Source organism: Papilio polytes, unplaced genomic scaffold (assembly GCF_000836215.1).
Source record: "Papilio polytes unplaced genomic scaffold, Ppol_1.0 DF824047.1, whole genome shotgun sequence".
In the NCBI taxonomy this organism is placed as follows: Eukaryota; Metazoa; Arthropoda; class Insecta; order Lepidoptera; family Papilionidae; genus Papilio; species Papilio polytes.
In genome coordinates, this window is record NW_013525157.1 from 5234587 (window position 1) to 5248592 (window position 14006).

Consider the following 14006-nt stretch of genomic DNA (forward strand, 5'->3'; position numbering starts at 1 on the left):
TAGTTAAACCTTATTTCTACTCCTTTTACGAAAACAAAAAAAGAGTAAGGAAATGTAGCCTCTTCATCTATACTGTTATAATAAAGCTGCCAACGTCAAGGAAGCAAGATTGCTAAATTCAAAACAACTCACCGCTAGGTATGTATACATACGTATTTTTCTTAGTCCTTATTACGTTTAAAATTAAATAAAATCCTAATTAAATTGATTTAAAAAAAAATGTCTCAGACATGTCTCAGTAAAATGATTCTTCCAACATAAAGGTGAACGTTGTAAAAACTTTGAAGAGTACTTGTGATGTAATCCTTCAGTATGTAGGTTAGTAAAGCAGTGCATCGCGCACTGCCGACCCAGTCGGTACCAATTCATCACGGCTAGTGTCACCATACTCCTCATAACACCCAAATATAGTCTAAATTGTAAACATTTAATCAAAAAACCAAGAAGCTCTTTTGACGTTACACCTCTGACACTCCACGGAAGTACACTTTCATGTCACAATATCGGTCAAGCGGGAGGCTAGAGGTACTGCGTCTACGAATGATTTACATACAAATTTTACACACACATACATACAAAAATGTACACGTCGGATAACGATAAAACTTGGCACACATATACAGACAATTGCCTGGAACACATTGGCTATTTACTAAGTTTTTATTTTATTTTCGTACATTCAAAATCGCAGGCTAAAGTTAGTAAATTATAAATTGTAAGTAATGTCCTAACGTGCGAAGTAAATTAAAACCAAAACTGTAAACGTTCCGTACACACAATGTACTCCATGGATACCCTAATCTAGCAATAGGCTCCCGTTCTCAGCATTCGCCCTACGTGTCGACTCACATTATATTATGCCAATTGACCACAAATATGGGAGTCTAGAGATAGGTACACGCGACTGTGGTTCAAATGAAGATGAATTTAAAATACATTTGTACAATGCATCACACTTAGTTATATTTCAATAACTTTACAAATGTACAGAAATAAAGATTAGAATAGACAGATAACTTAGATGGATTTTAGTAATCCGTAGGCATGCAATAAATTATATAATATGCAAAAGTCATATAGAAAAAAAAGTTTTTAAAGTTGCGTTGAAAAAATCAGTTTTTACTGCCATGACACTTGTTTTACAACACTGTGTCCAGCAGTAAAGTTTCACAACAATAGCAAAAGAATGTTTAACTACTAATTTTAAAAATTTATTAACTTGTAGATTATTTCTTCGCTTGGAGTAGCCTCCGAAACTACTGAACCGATTTAAAAAATACTTTAATTGTTGGGAACTTTTCCCGGGCGACATAGATTTTTTTTTTTAATTCCGTGTCTACGAAGTCGCGAACAAAGGCTAGTATAGCATAAGATAACAACAATAAGGACACATAACTGTCATGAATTGTACTGTCGATTATGTTCAATTCCTATAAAGTGGCTATAAGTGTGTTGTTTGTTTACTAGGAGGATACTTGGAGCATGCGAGTGCATTGTGACCGCGGGATTTATAGGCCGCGGCGACGCAGCGGAGCGGGCTCAGTGCGTCTAACCCACCACGCTTGCCTCTATTATGATATATAAATAGTCCTGGCTTACGCCTAGGGTTGACAATTCTCAGACATCTCATCCAAATCTTCAATGCACATTCTGGCTACGAGTTGACAATTTAACATCGATGTCTTCTGGTCGCAATGGGTTTCAATCTCGACTACCGGCCTTTCGCAGAGTTATTAAGTGAACTGGATTTTTAATCAACTAACGACTGCAAAGATAGTGGCAGACAGTCTACTTAAGATGAAGACGTAACAAAGGTGAGAAATAAGTGGTCGGTCGGTAGTTGTCACTTTTTTCAACGGCAATGGTTTGACCTACGTTCTTGGAAAGTTGGCAGCCCTACGGCTTACGGCGCGTTGGTGCAATTGCACCGTTGACAATGCTGCACTGCGCCTACGCCCGTACTACGTACTCGTACCATTCAGTTAGATAATAATAGTAACGATTGATGACTTCTCGGTACTAGGATGCAACAAGAGAGCTAGTGGTTTGTTGTTGTCGTAATATTCGCCACGCACGTGCAACTATATTGCTACGAAGATGTTCCCATACTTTTTGTGTTTTTATTGTAGCTAAAGACGTTCACCTTTAAGTAAGGAATTACTTACTCCTTACGGAAAGTAAAAATGAAAAGCCGATGTCAAGGGACTGAAACTTTTCCTTTAATATAATTTTAGCTTTATCTCATTTTCGTAAAGTTTTTGTTTGTACTTTTCAAAATACATACTCATAAAGCCAGCTACATGCGGTCAGTTCTAACTGACAGTTTTAACTGAATTTTCGAACCGTCCTGTTAAACTGATGGTTACGATCTCAAAAACATTTGTTCAGTCTTGCGTCAAGAATCAAATGAGATATCTGCTAAAATCTTATTTGGTATCTCCGAACACTGATATATCTTGCGATTTTGAATTCTTATTCGCAAAGTTATGACTTTAAAGTTACATCTCTATTGCTTTCTATAAAAGTATTGTTATTGTTGTATTATCTCGACCCGACAAAAAGCACTTGTAAAGGTGTTTATTTAATTCAAAACAATAAGCAATGTAACGTGAGAGCGCGCATGTTAATATAAAGGTTTGTATAATCTAAACAGTGTCGGCATTTGTGCATAAGAAGTTATCAATAATAACATATTCGTAATATTAATTAATTTGAGACGTTTACATCTCCCAGACAACACGACACCAAGACAATGCTATTTGTTCTTTTGAATTTTAGATATAACGAAATCTTGTATAGAATCGATTACATAAAGGTACTGAGCCTTTTGTAAACACAGCGAGGCTTTTAGAGATTTCACTAACAAATGTAGATCCAATCATGATTTTTAAAAATTGCGCCAGTATCCACTAAATCGTTTATCGCTACGAACGAAAAATATATCATTAACACATTCATTTAAAACATTTTGTAACTGTTCCTTTACCAATCAAAACTTAGGTAATACAATACATAACAAGGTCTGAAATACGCTACTAAACAATAGGTTAGTCACAATTAACTGCACGTCGCTCGTAATGCTAAGGATGCTGCTAACTCGTGATTAATGAATGTTTTATTGTACGAACTACCCACGGGCGAGCATTCGCCGCAGCAGGCACACGCAGCCGGTGCTGTTTGTTATTGTTATTGTTATTGCTCAAATCTTCAAAAAAATCCTTTGATTACTTACTTATGAACGGTCTTAATTCCAACTTAACTTTTCATTTAAATTAACTCCAATTCCTGAGGCCGATAATTACCCTCTCGACACCGATCATTATTTATTCTTTCGCCAGCGACTCCTGCCACGTGGAAATAGAAAAAAAAAATAAAAGTGAGTAGCTTATAAGTTCTACCAGACTATCCTCTAAATCAGTGCCAAATTTAATCGCGATCCCATCTGCCGTTTAGGCTACAAACTCTAACAAACATTCATCTGTCCATCCATCCATCCATCTAAACTTTCACATTTATAACATTAACGAGCTGTTGCCCGCGACTTCGTCCGCGTGGTATTAGAAAACATACGAACTACAAACGCTAACAAACATACATCCATCCATCCATCTATCCATCTATCCATCCATCCATCTAAACTTTCGCATTTATAATGTTAGTAAGATAAGATATCAATTAGGCATATTGTAATAATTTTATCTCAATACATTAAATCATTTTTGTATTACAGGTTTTCAAAAAGCTGAAATATCTGAATATCGGTTAATGTAGAATTTTCTATCTCGGTCTTACTAAATCGAATCAAACGACGCACTAGCTTCAATAAACTTCATATACGAAACAGTAACAGGAGTATCTGATACACTAACTGATAGACCTCACTCTAGAACAAGGAAGTCGGTCGCAATAAATTACTGGCGTGCAGTCGACTCCATAAATAAACAATGATATCTCTTGATACACCACAGGATCAGATCTCGAGATTGAAGCTAAGCTCTTTTGATGTTTCGCACTAACCAATAAATTTACAACCCAAGCTTTTACTCACAACTTTGTTTACAACGTACTAGTACGTTTTACAATCTCAAATTGTAAACGTTATGAATCAGGATCCTTGTGCCGCTTGAAACACATAAATACTAATATTTTGCAAGAGTGCACCGGATCCGTGCTATTTGCAGAATTCTTGTTTGAATAGAACGTAAATAATGTGCGTACGGCGGCTGCGTGCTCGTCGTAAAATCGACTTCTTGGAGCTTTAAACACATCGATAGGTCATCCCGCAAAGTTTACGTAGGAATTCCCGGAAAATCGGTGCGAGGGTGGTCCTACTTTACTTACTCTTGTAAAAACATGGCATTAAAGCGTGTATCGTAAAAAATGACTGCGAAGGCTTAGATTTACGATTTTAGAAGTGACCTTAAGTTACAAATAATTTCTTTTCGTTCAAAAAAAAGACTAAGAAGTTACAAATAAGTACGGATTTTTACTATAAACTTTTTTATATTTTAAAATATATATTACTTGCAGCTTTACCTAAATTAATCATTTTATTGGTATTTTTATATAAAATACCAATTCTATGTTGTTTTGTTTTGATATTAATGAATTTAAAGCGTAATTAAACTTTTAGCAGACACAAGTTAAATCAAGTTAAGCAAGCGATGACTTATTTTTAGAATAATTTGCCTGATGAAAATAGCCTGGCTTACAAGATGTCCAAGTTGTACAATAAAGAGAGAATTGTTATGTGGCACAATGCAATTGAAAATTAAATTTGATTATACAAAATTGTTTTGATATTGAAGGGAAGTGATGTCGGTATCACAACAGGACGTCCCAATGTGTATTCTTGATGCACAAGGCTGTTGATTTTGTCTTTATTGCATTGTAAGAGCCACAAGTGCCACTGGTGGGGAGGCAACTTTAATAAAACTACAGGTATGCATTTAGAAGTCGCCTTTATTTTCAAATTAATTTTTACCTGGATTTTTTCAGGTTTAAAATTCAACAACCTAGCTTGTTCTAGACAAGAGAAAGTTATCTAAAGCAGACGCTCTGACGTAATCAGAGATATAATTGAAATTGAAGAGACACCAGTCTGCGGGAACGCTCGCTAAAATTTACTGACACCAAGTAAATGATACGTCTGGTGTCAGAGGGCGGCTACTAATAGCTATTTCTATCACTTAGTTGCATTTAATTAGCCGTTGTTTATTGCATGTTACTAGCGAAACAAAACAAACGCCGATATCTGGCCTTGTCACGTTCTAGATTGTTAACATCAATCAAATTAATTTTAGTTTCATTCTGTAAATAGAACATTGTTGTACCCATTAGTAACAACAAAATTAGGGCAATAGTTTATTAAGATAACGGTTATATTGTCGCGAACGTTTGGCGGACGGCTTTGAGAATTGAGCCGACAAATTATACCTTAATAAAACAGATTACATCTCAATGCGATGAAGAAAGTATCACAGAATTACTTGAAACTCAGGTTGCAAACCAGATAAAGATGTATGACGTTTATCGAAAAACCAAAAAATTACAACTAAATGAGTAAAACAGAAAATAACGTAACAACTATTAACGCTTAGTTTTTTTTGTTATATTTTATTTCAACATGAATCTTCTATACATACTTTTTTCTCAAGTCGTTCCTCATTCTTCCCTTCAACATGCTCACAACTTACAACAAACCATTGTAGGTACAACGTTATTTATTTATCACTAAGTCTAACAATATTATTATTATGAATTTTAAAATTAAACCTCCTAAGAAATCGGTGTTGCGTGCAACAAAGTAGCTTTAAACATATTGGCAGCATTCAGTTGCTTAATGTCGGCTCGTAAACTTAAACACAACAGTTAGTACCAAAAAGTTTCACAACACGTAATATATGAACACTATTTCATATAAGCTTTCACTATTATAAGCTTCTTGCTAATTTTGTATTTCTATACTTAACACATCAAAAACCATACAATGTATCTTATTGCGAATACAACATGTGTTTAATTTCAAAGTGTTGAAGTTAAAGAGAGAGTCGATTTTATCACATAAACCACTCGAAATATGTATTTAAAGGTCTGTAATGCAATACCATGCTTTTATTATATTTTGTACTATGATAAATGCACAAAATTACACCAGATGTAACTAGTAATTAAGTTTTCGTGTTATACTCGTATGTTTCCTACTTTTCCATCAAACTAGTGTGGTGGCGCCAGACGCCGCGCTGACAGCTTTCAAACCTATCATTCTAATTCGAGTGAATAATGGACAAGCGCGATAAGAACTTTGTGACTACATATTGCGGTTATAATATAAATGGGCAAATATTATCTTCTCATTAAACAGAGCACGCTAATCTGTTAACTATATTGTTAAGGAAAGGCGCCGATGTCTGTCACGCAGTCCATACTATGACAGGCTCAACTCATCTGTGTAATTGTGTGTAAGTATAAACATTTTAATAAAATAATTAATTGAAAAAACTTGTTGGTTCCTGGCGAATGATATTTATATATTTTTGAAGCGATGAATGCGTTAATATCAATTTAAATCAGATTAACATATTATAGCACATAGCTTCCGATTGCAACATATTCAGCCATCTTCGCGCCTAATCCTTAGCTGCATAAAACTGTACGTTTCATATCTGTACACCTATGTATACATCTGGTACGGCCCAATTACAACGCAATTAATTCTCATTAACGTGTACAGATTCATCAAATTGTCGCATTGTTTGTAAATAGAAAAGCTATTTTAAGAGCAACAATTCGCAAAGAATTAATATACATAATTATAGTGAGGGGAGTCAGTGACTCGCAAGCGGCAAGCAACAAGTGGCATCGTCTGGCACACGTCCAGTCACTGAACCTGATCTCTCGGGATATTCCATCCCCTGCTGTTTACGAGTCTCAGATAATGACAGCCTATTACACGACCACTTTGAATTGCACCTTACGATAATTTCGCGTGAATACACTAGGCGCCCGAGATAAACTCGTTTTGGTAACAATGTAAGGTGCGCTTAGTGAAACATTGTTATACTTGGAGACCGCCTGCGTAGTCGTTACAAACTTTTAGTTTGTTTTGTTTATTTTAATACAAATGTTTTTTTAATAAATGCACAATTATTAATGATGAATACAAGTAGGTAGCAAAGTGTGATCGTGGCGGTTAGATGGGTAATATTTATCATATTTGAAAATAACAATAGAATGGAGTAAAGCATTTTTTTTAATGTAGTATCAATTAACTTAAGAGTTACGAAAAGAAATAATGGATATCTGCTTGCCCTTGCTGAATCGTATGATAATACAAAAGGCGTGCGACTTTCGCATTGTACAGAGATAAACACGTTAAATGCCAATGTATTTATGTGCACTCGTCTGCATCTGACATAACCACAGGTAGCTATGAGTTTCATAATGTTTTCTGATTAACAAATACATTAATTTAATAAAACATTTAAAGAAATTATTTTGAGTCAATTGTAGTTTAGCAAAAATTAACTTATTGAAACGCTCTGAATTTTATTTGTTAAGAATAAACTTCATATTATTCTCCTTAAAAATAATTCACTTTTATTAAATCAGAACCACAGGGCAATTGAGCGAATATTTACACCTCGAATGATGCGATCCTAGTAAAGATACAAATAGATGTCAAATATCTTTAAAAGACTCATTGGGTGTTTACTTCTGTTATCCTGAAAAAGATAAGTAAATACCGTCAGTAAGCATCTTTTCCCAGAAGTAAGGAATTAAAATACTGATAACACACATAAAAAACATACAGACGAATTGAGTACCTCCTTCTTTTGGGAAGTCGGTCAATAAATTGTGTAAGAGGGAGTAACAAAAGGTATTACGAAAGCTCCCACATGTTTCAATATAGACGTTTGTCCGTTAACGAGGGTTTCATTTGCAGGCGTCAAATTAGATTTCGTCGAAGACAATCAACACGAGACGAGACCTCTTTACATGAGTGATTCATCTTCATCAAATGAATAAGATGAATCTAAATAGATAGCAGCGGTGATACTTTGCCAGACAGCGCGCTTCGAGACGCTAAATTGATCCTAATCACAGCAATACTTTTCTACTCTTCCGTATTAAAATTGAGGAAAACTTAAAATTTGTTAAATTAATTCGATTTCGATAATGTAACAAACCCTGAATTAAAGTACCAATCAGTTTTAACAATTCGATTGAAATTGTCATAACAAAAAATAATCCAACAACATAAGTACAGTCGCGTACATATCGCGTCGGTATTATATCTTGCAATCGATAATCATTTGGACTTTTTTATGCCTTGAAAATTTGAAGGTTTTAACGTATTATTCCATATTATACAGGAGAATAATCAAAATAAAACTGTGATTTTCATATGATCAAAATACGGATAGCAACTTAATTGTAATTTATATGAAGGAGGCGAAGTAATTTTTTTCGAGATGCAAGGCAAATTTTCTGTAACTGGAATATTGCGAATGATGGCGACTGTACATCTTGAATTTCATGTAAGTATGGTAGTAACCTGAGGTCGATCCCCCGAGTTCGGATTAATAAAAGTATTCATTACCAACACAAGTGCTGCTTTACATTATATCCCCATATCTTAAACACTTAAGCTTAAGGAATAAATCGATATTTACTAATGTATTACTTCGTAGCAAAGAAAGAGTTTAGAGAACTTATAACGTTGAAATTATACAACTCACATTTGACGTTCAATTTAAAACCAATTGAAAGGCTTGGTTAAAAATGACGCTATTTGTTACTTAAAAAACCGAAAAAAAAACTAGAGTAACTTCCCGTCTCTTGAGTAAATTTTCTGGGAAAGAAAAAGAATCAAATGATACCACGATCATCAAAATCAATTCTGTTAATGAAAAAGCATTAACTATGTTTCTCCATATTGAGTCTATTGAATCAACTGATTAGAAATTGAATATGTAAAAACTCTCATGGCAACAATCACAAAAGGTAAGCAATCACCAACAGAATATGAGCATAATGCGTTGTTTTAAGACGAAACGTGTCTCATATTCGAGCATACGAGCCTGCTGTGGTCTTCGAAAGAAATAATTATGAACATCACCTCCTACATAAACGCCATTGTATTCTTCGTGATTAGAATCGAGTTAATATGTTAAAAAAATCTAATTATAATAATTAGACCACGTTAATCTATTTTTTAATCAAATTTTACATGTTTGTCAAATTGTCAATTGATATTTTATACCTTTTTCAGACTTCTCAACCGGCCAAATATTTGGGACCTCATTGAAAAGCGTTAAATGTTTACTCTCTCCCTTTAGTTTTAGTCCGGCTGTAGATCCATCCCTACAGTTAAGTTCCGTCATAGTACTAGGTAGTAACAGTGCGCCAAATTCCATCCTCACCTCTTTGACGGTAAGCATTCCACAATTTTTGTGTAACATTCTACCTCGCACAGTCGCATTACAGAATAAAACGTACTCAGCGGTATTTCCAAACAGTTACGTCTTCGGGTCCTATAAGAAAAGACCGTACTCTTTCCTTAAAGGCCGATAACGCATAGACGGTTCAGGTAATGTTGATGTCCATGAGCGTCGGATCACTTAACATTATTCGTTTGCCCGTTTTCTTATAAATATGAGGCGACTCAGAACTTTAAAGCACAGTTGGGGCGATATGATGAAACTCCTCAGGAGAGTCACACCCAAGACTGATAGTAGTGATAAGGATAATAAGAAGGAACGCAGAGAGCAGATCGTCGCAGGCCAGAGGAGGCAGCAGACGCGGGGCGAGCGGGCGCGGGCAGATGCGGCGCGGCGGGGCGTGCCGGTGCGCGCGCGCCGCCCACTACGTTATAAGCGAGCGCAGCGTGCTCGGCCGCACAGCGTGACCGGCGCCCGAGAACGACGCTAGAGCGTGCGGTGCGACAGCGACACGTCTGCGGCCCGCTCCACTCCCGCGCCGATACCGCACTGCTATTGCGGCTCGACCGTCTCGCGAACTCTGTGCCACTCGTTATACCGTGATACGAACCGCGAAGATCGCTCCTGTGCCGTATTACCGTGCTACCGTGCTGCAGATCGATCAGCTGGCGACGATCGCGACCGCAACCGCGCTCTATACGTACGCTACTAGCTGCATGCAAAGGTAAGCGTCCTCTATTGAAAATCACTACTTATTAAAAAAAAAAAATTTTTAGATGGTTTAAAAACCAAGAAAAATAGTACCTTAAAATTATGATAAATACCTGTTTTATAGCTCGCCATACGTGTTGGGCGTTAGAAACTCCGCAGAAAATTCGTAGAAACGCTTTCCACGATACGTACCTTCATGTATTTTCCTATATAGTAAAAATTACATGTTTTCTTTTTATAATTTCTTTGACCGATTTAAATAATCTAAAATATTAACATGTTTATGAAAACTTTTTGTAGTATTGTAGGTAAGTTTTGTAAAATATCACTAACCCTCGCAAAATCGAACAACAATTTCATAGCTCGATATACGAGTATTAGATTTCTCACATAAATCTAAACGGTTAAATATAATGCTTATCAAAATTTAACCCTAATTAACCTCTCAGTGCTAATAATATGCTCTGTATTTTTTTAACTCTTATCTATTTTAGATATTAAAATAGACTTTTGTTATGCATAGTTGTTTTCAAAAGACCAACATTGTTGTATTTAGTTTACAATATGAGTATGGACACTGCGACTAATTTTATTTTAATTCATGCATTAACAATAAGACATTTTTTCTTATTGTAGCTTTATCATGAACTTAGCCACAATCCAGTGCTGGCAATAAATCAAAGTTTTTTAGACCACGCACTCTCACTGTACGTCTCTACTAAGGAGCTTGGAACCTACCATAAGTTAGAAATAACTAGGCCATAGACAACCGCGATCTACTGCCGGTTGGTTGATGATGCTATCTAAGGATTAGGATAAGGATTCTACCAACAGACAGAATTATTTGTAACTGATCTTTGCATATAATGTAATTCATAAAGCTTCATGATAAGAGATCAAAATGATAATAATTGTTAAGAGAATCAAAATAATGCATTATACCGACTTTGCTTGCTAGTTCTTATAATATTTTTTACAAATACGACCGTCGCGAATTTATGTTTTGCGTGGGGTCAACGTTTAAAGTGGGGTCGAAAGCATTCGCTCGGCCGCCGCGCCGCCGGCCACTGGCTTTACCTGTGACCTTGTCTCGCGCCAAGAGGGCTGCCTCCTTTTCAGGTTTGACCCGATTTAAACGGGTACAACAATGTGTGATCTAATCATTAGGTGTCAAGATTTTTTTCGACTTCTTTTAAAGCTTAAGGAACTTCGTGAAGAAGTCAAAAATCGATAAGACACTGGTAATTTTTATTAGCGGCTATTATTCGGGTCTAAGTTTTATGGTGGCAAGTTGACAGCCCTATTGCTACCCGGCCGTATTTCTATAATTAACTCATCGATATGCTTTCTTTTTAGGCATTCTTTATACTCTGTGTACGAAAATATTTAGTTCACTCCTGTACGAGTTTGATTTTTATTTGTATTGATTTTACTATTTCAACTTGTTTAAAATCCCATGAATTTTTAATAATATAATTGGTAATCCATTACTATCTACTTAGAGTTTTCAATAAATGTTTGCTAATTGTCTAATCTATTCGTGACATCTGAATGTTAGGTTAGGTCTTTAATTTTTTTAAATCGTAACGAGCTTGCCTATTCGCACTTTGTATAATTGTATGGGCAAAAGCGACAGGTTTTTCCAGGCAACTTTCCTAAAGAGCTAGAATATGTGATCATGGTTACCTTGCGACATGTTAAGAGAGTTACTTAGTATAATAAAATGTGTTACAAAAGTGTTCCTAGTCACAAACTTCTGGAACATACTGTTATGTAAGAAAAAAATACACTTGACCTCTTGACATACAACTTTATTGTTATTGATACGGTTAAAAAACATATTACGAGTTCAAAGAACACGTGGAGAGCATACTATTGAAGTCTCTCGTAGTAACAGCACAGATGTGTTGACGACCAATAGTCTAGGTCAGGAATGACGAACCAATGGCTAAAGCAATAATGTTACACAATCTCAATCAGATCTCAAAATCCATTCTGTAGTTTACTACAAAAACGTTTCATTTAATTATTATGTGACTAGTGATCCCTGCGCGTTGAAATATTCCTATAGTTACAAAGTCAAAAGTCAAAAGTATTGATTGATGTAAACGTCTTTGAACTCATGAGATCTTTATTTAGAAAACTGCCACGTTGATTTGTACGCCATCACTGGTCTAGGTCGATACTTCTCAAACTGTCACATATTTTTTGAAACGAAGTTCACTCGGTTGGCAACTGTATAATTATTAAATTATTGTTATCACGTTTGCTTGTTATCGTTTTATAATAAATGTTTCGTATTGAAGTGTTTGATACACTTATTACTGCAAAAATATTTCTAATATACGAGTCAATGCTAGGCTCGGGTCAAGGTCCTCGGAAAGGGTATCAAAACATATGTTGCTCTATTGTAATTACACGGAACGGACTGTAGTTAACTTTTTAAAATAATATAGCATATATTGTATTCAGGAAGTCAATAGAAAATTTTATCGATTCTAAATCGAAATCTAATCGTACAAAATAAGTAATAATATACTTGAGCTGTTTATTTTGTAATTTCATACGTAATTTTGTTAACTAATGGTCGTCCATTGGTTGAATTCGCTCATGGTCTATAATCAAACAAGTTTTTATTATTTTACATTAATTATAGCTTTATACATTTCTTTTCCTTATTTAAATTGTGTCAAATCTTACGTTCACCCGTTTGCGCAATTTCCTTAGGAGTTATATTTACAAAATGATATAAAATCTTTTGAACTTTAAAAAGGTTTAGCATCACTGGCCACTGATATACAACTTATACGAATGTTTCGGACTCTGTACCAAGTGGTAGGAGGCACTGACCGCCCGCCAAATGACAATTGTATCGGCCGATTACATACGCTTGACCCATCAAACTTTTAGCTTAGCGTAGGTCTCCATTGCCGAAATACCTGTACAATAAACAGATTTTCATTCTTTTCATTCTCTGTGAAAAAACAAAGACGGTTTTGTACATGTGTTTTTGCAGTGAAAACCCATGCTAACTGACACCGTTGTCGTAATCTATCGACGATACTTTAGACGCGCGCTTAATATAAATTAATATCCCTCGCCACTTGACTTTCTAATTAGAACTTTATTAATTAAAATGTTCTATTTGTAATTAATGTTTTAGTTAATTTTCAAAGTTAAAGCACAAAAATTGTGATAATACATTTAATCAGAAATATAAGAGTTTTAAAAACATTACACATTTTTAACTTTTGTTTTAGTTTTAAGCACTACTTTATTAAATTAAAAATTCGCTAATAAGTTTAAATTCGTAATATAAAAATAATAGAAATAATGTTTAGATTGTAATGAAACGGCCAATTATTTCTCAACCGAATAAATGCACAAAGTAAATGCAGTTTCCAGTAAGTCGTCAAATGCAATTACAAAGTTAGAATTTTAATTTGTCTTGCACATAGATAATTGAGAGGTCGCGGCATAGCAATACGGCAAACGTATAAATAATGTAATGACCAGCACATCGGATAGTGCCTAGATAAAACGAGACGCGCAACTCTAGTTGCTACGCGCGGACTTGATTACTAAATTGCCATAGGCATTCGAACGTAATGACCGTCCTAGGCAAAAATATGATCGCTTCCTTAACGGTGGATTAAAGGTGCGTTCAAATTTAGCATTAGTACATGGTACAAATCGTACAGCTATGAAGCAAGGCTGCAGGTCTAGCGAGCGAGAGATGTAATTATTCAATCGAGTGCAGTCGCACCGACGGCGACTGGGAGCCCTCCGCCTCGCACGCGGCCCGCACGTGACCGACAGTCGGACCTGCGGCGCTGGCAACTGGCAACGCAC

At 35.5% G+C, this 14006-nt stretch overlaps 1 protein-coding gene across 1 annotated transcript in view; it reads left to right on the top strand.

Moving 5' to 3' along the window:
* Positions 1–9882: 9882 nt before the first annotated feature.
* Positions 9883–14006, top strand: part of LOC106100363 (insulin-like growth factor II) — a 16083-nt gene continuing 11959 nt past the window's right edge. The window contains exon 1 of the mRNA XM_013279191.1: positions 9883–10167. The gene's annotated coding sequence lies outside the window, so the exon portion shown is untranslated. The remainder of the gene's footprint in view (positions 10168–14006) is intronic.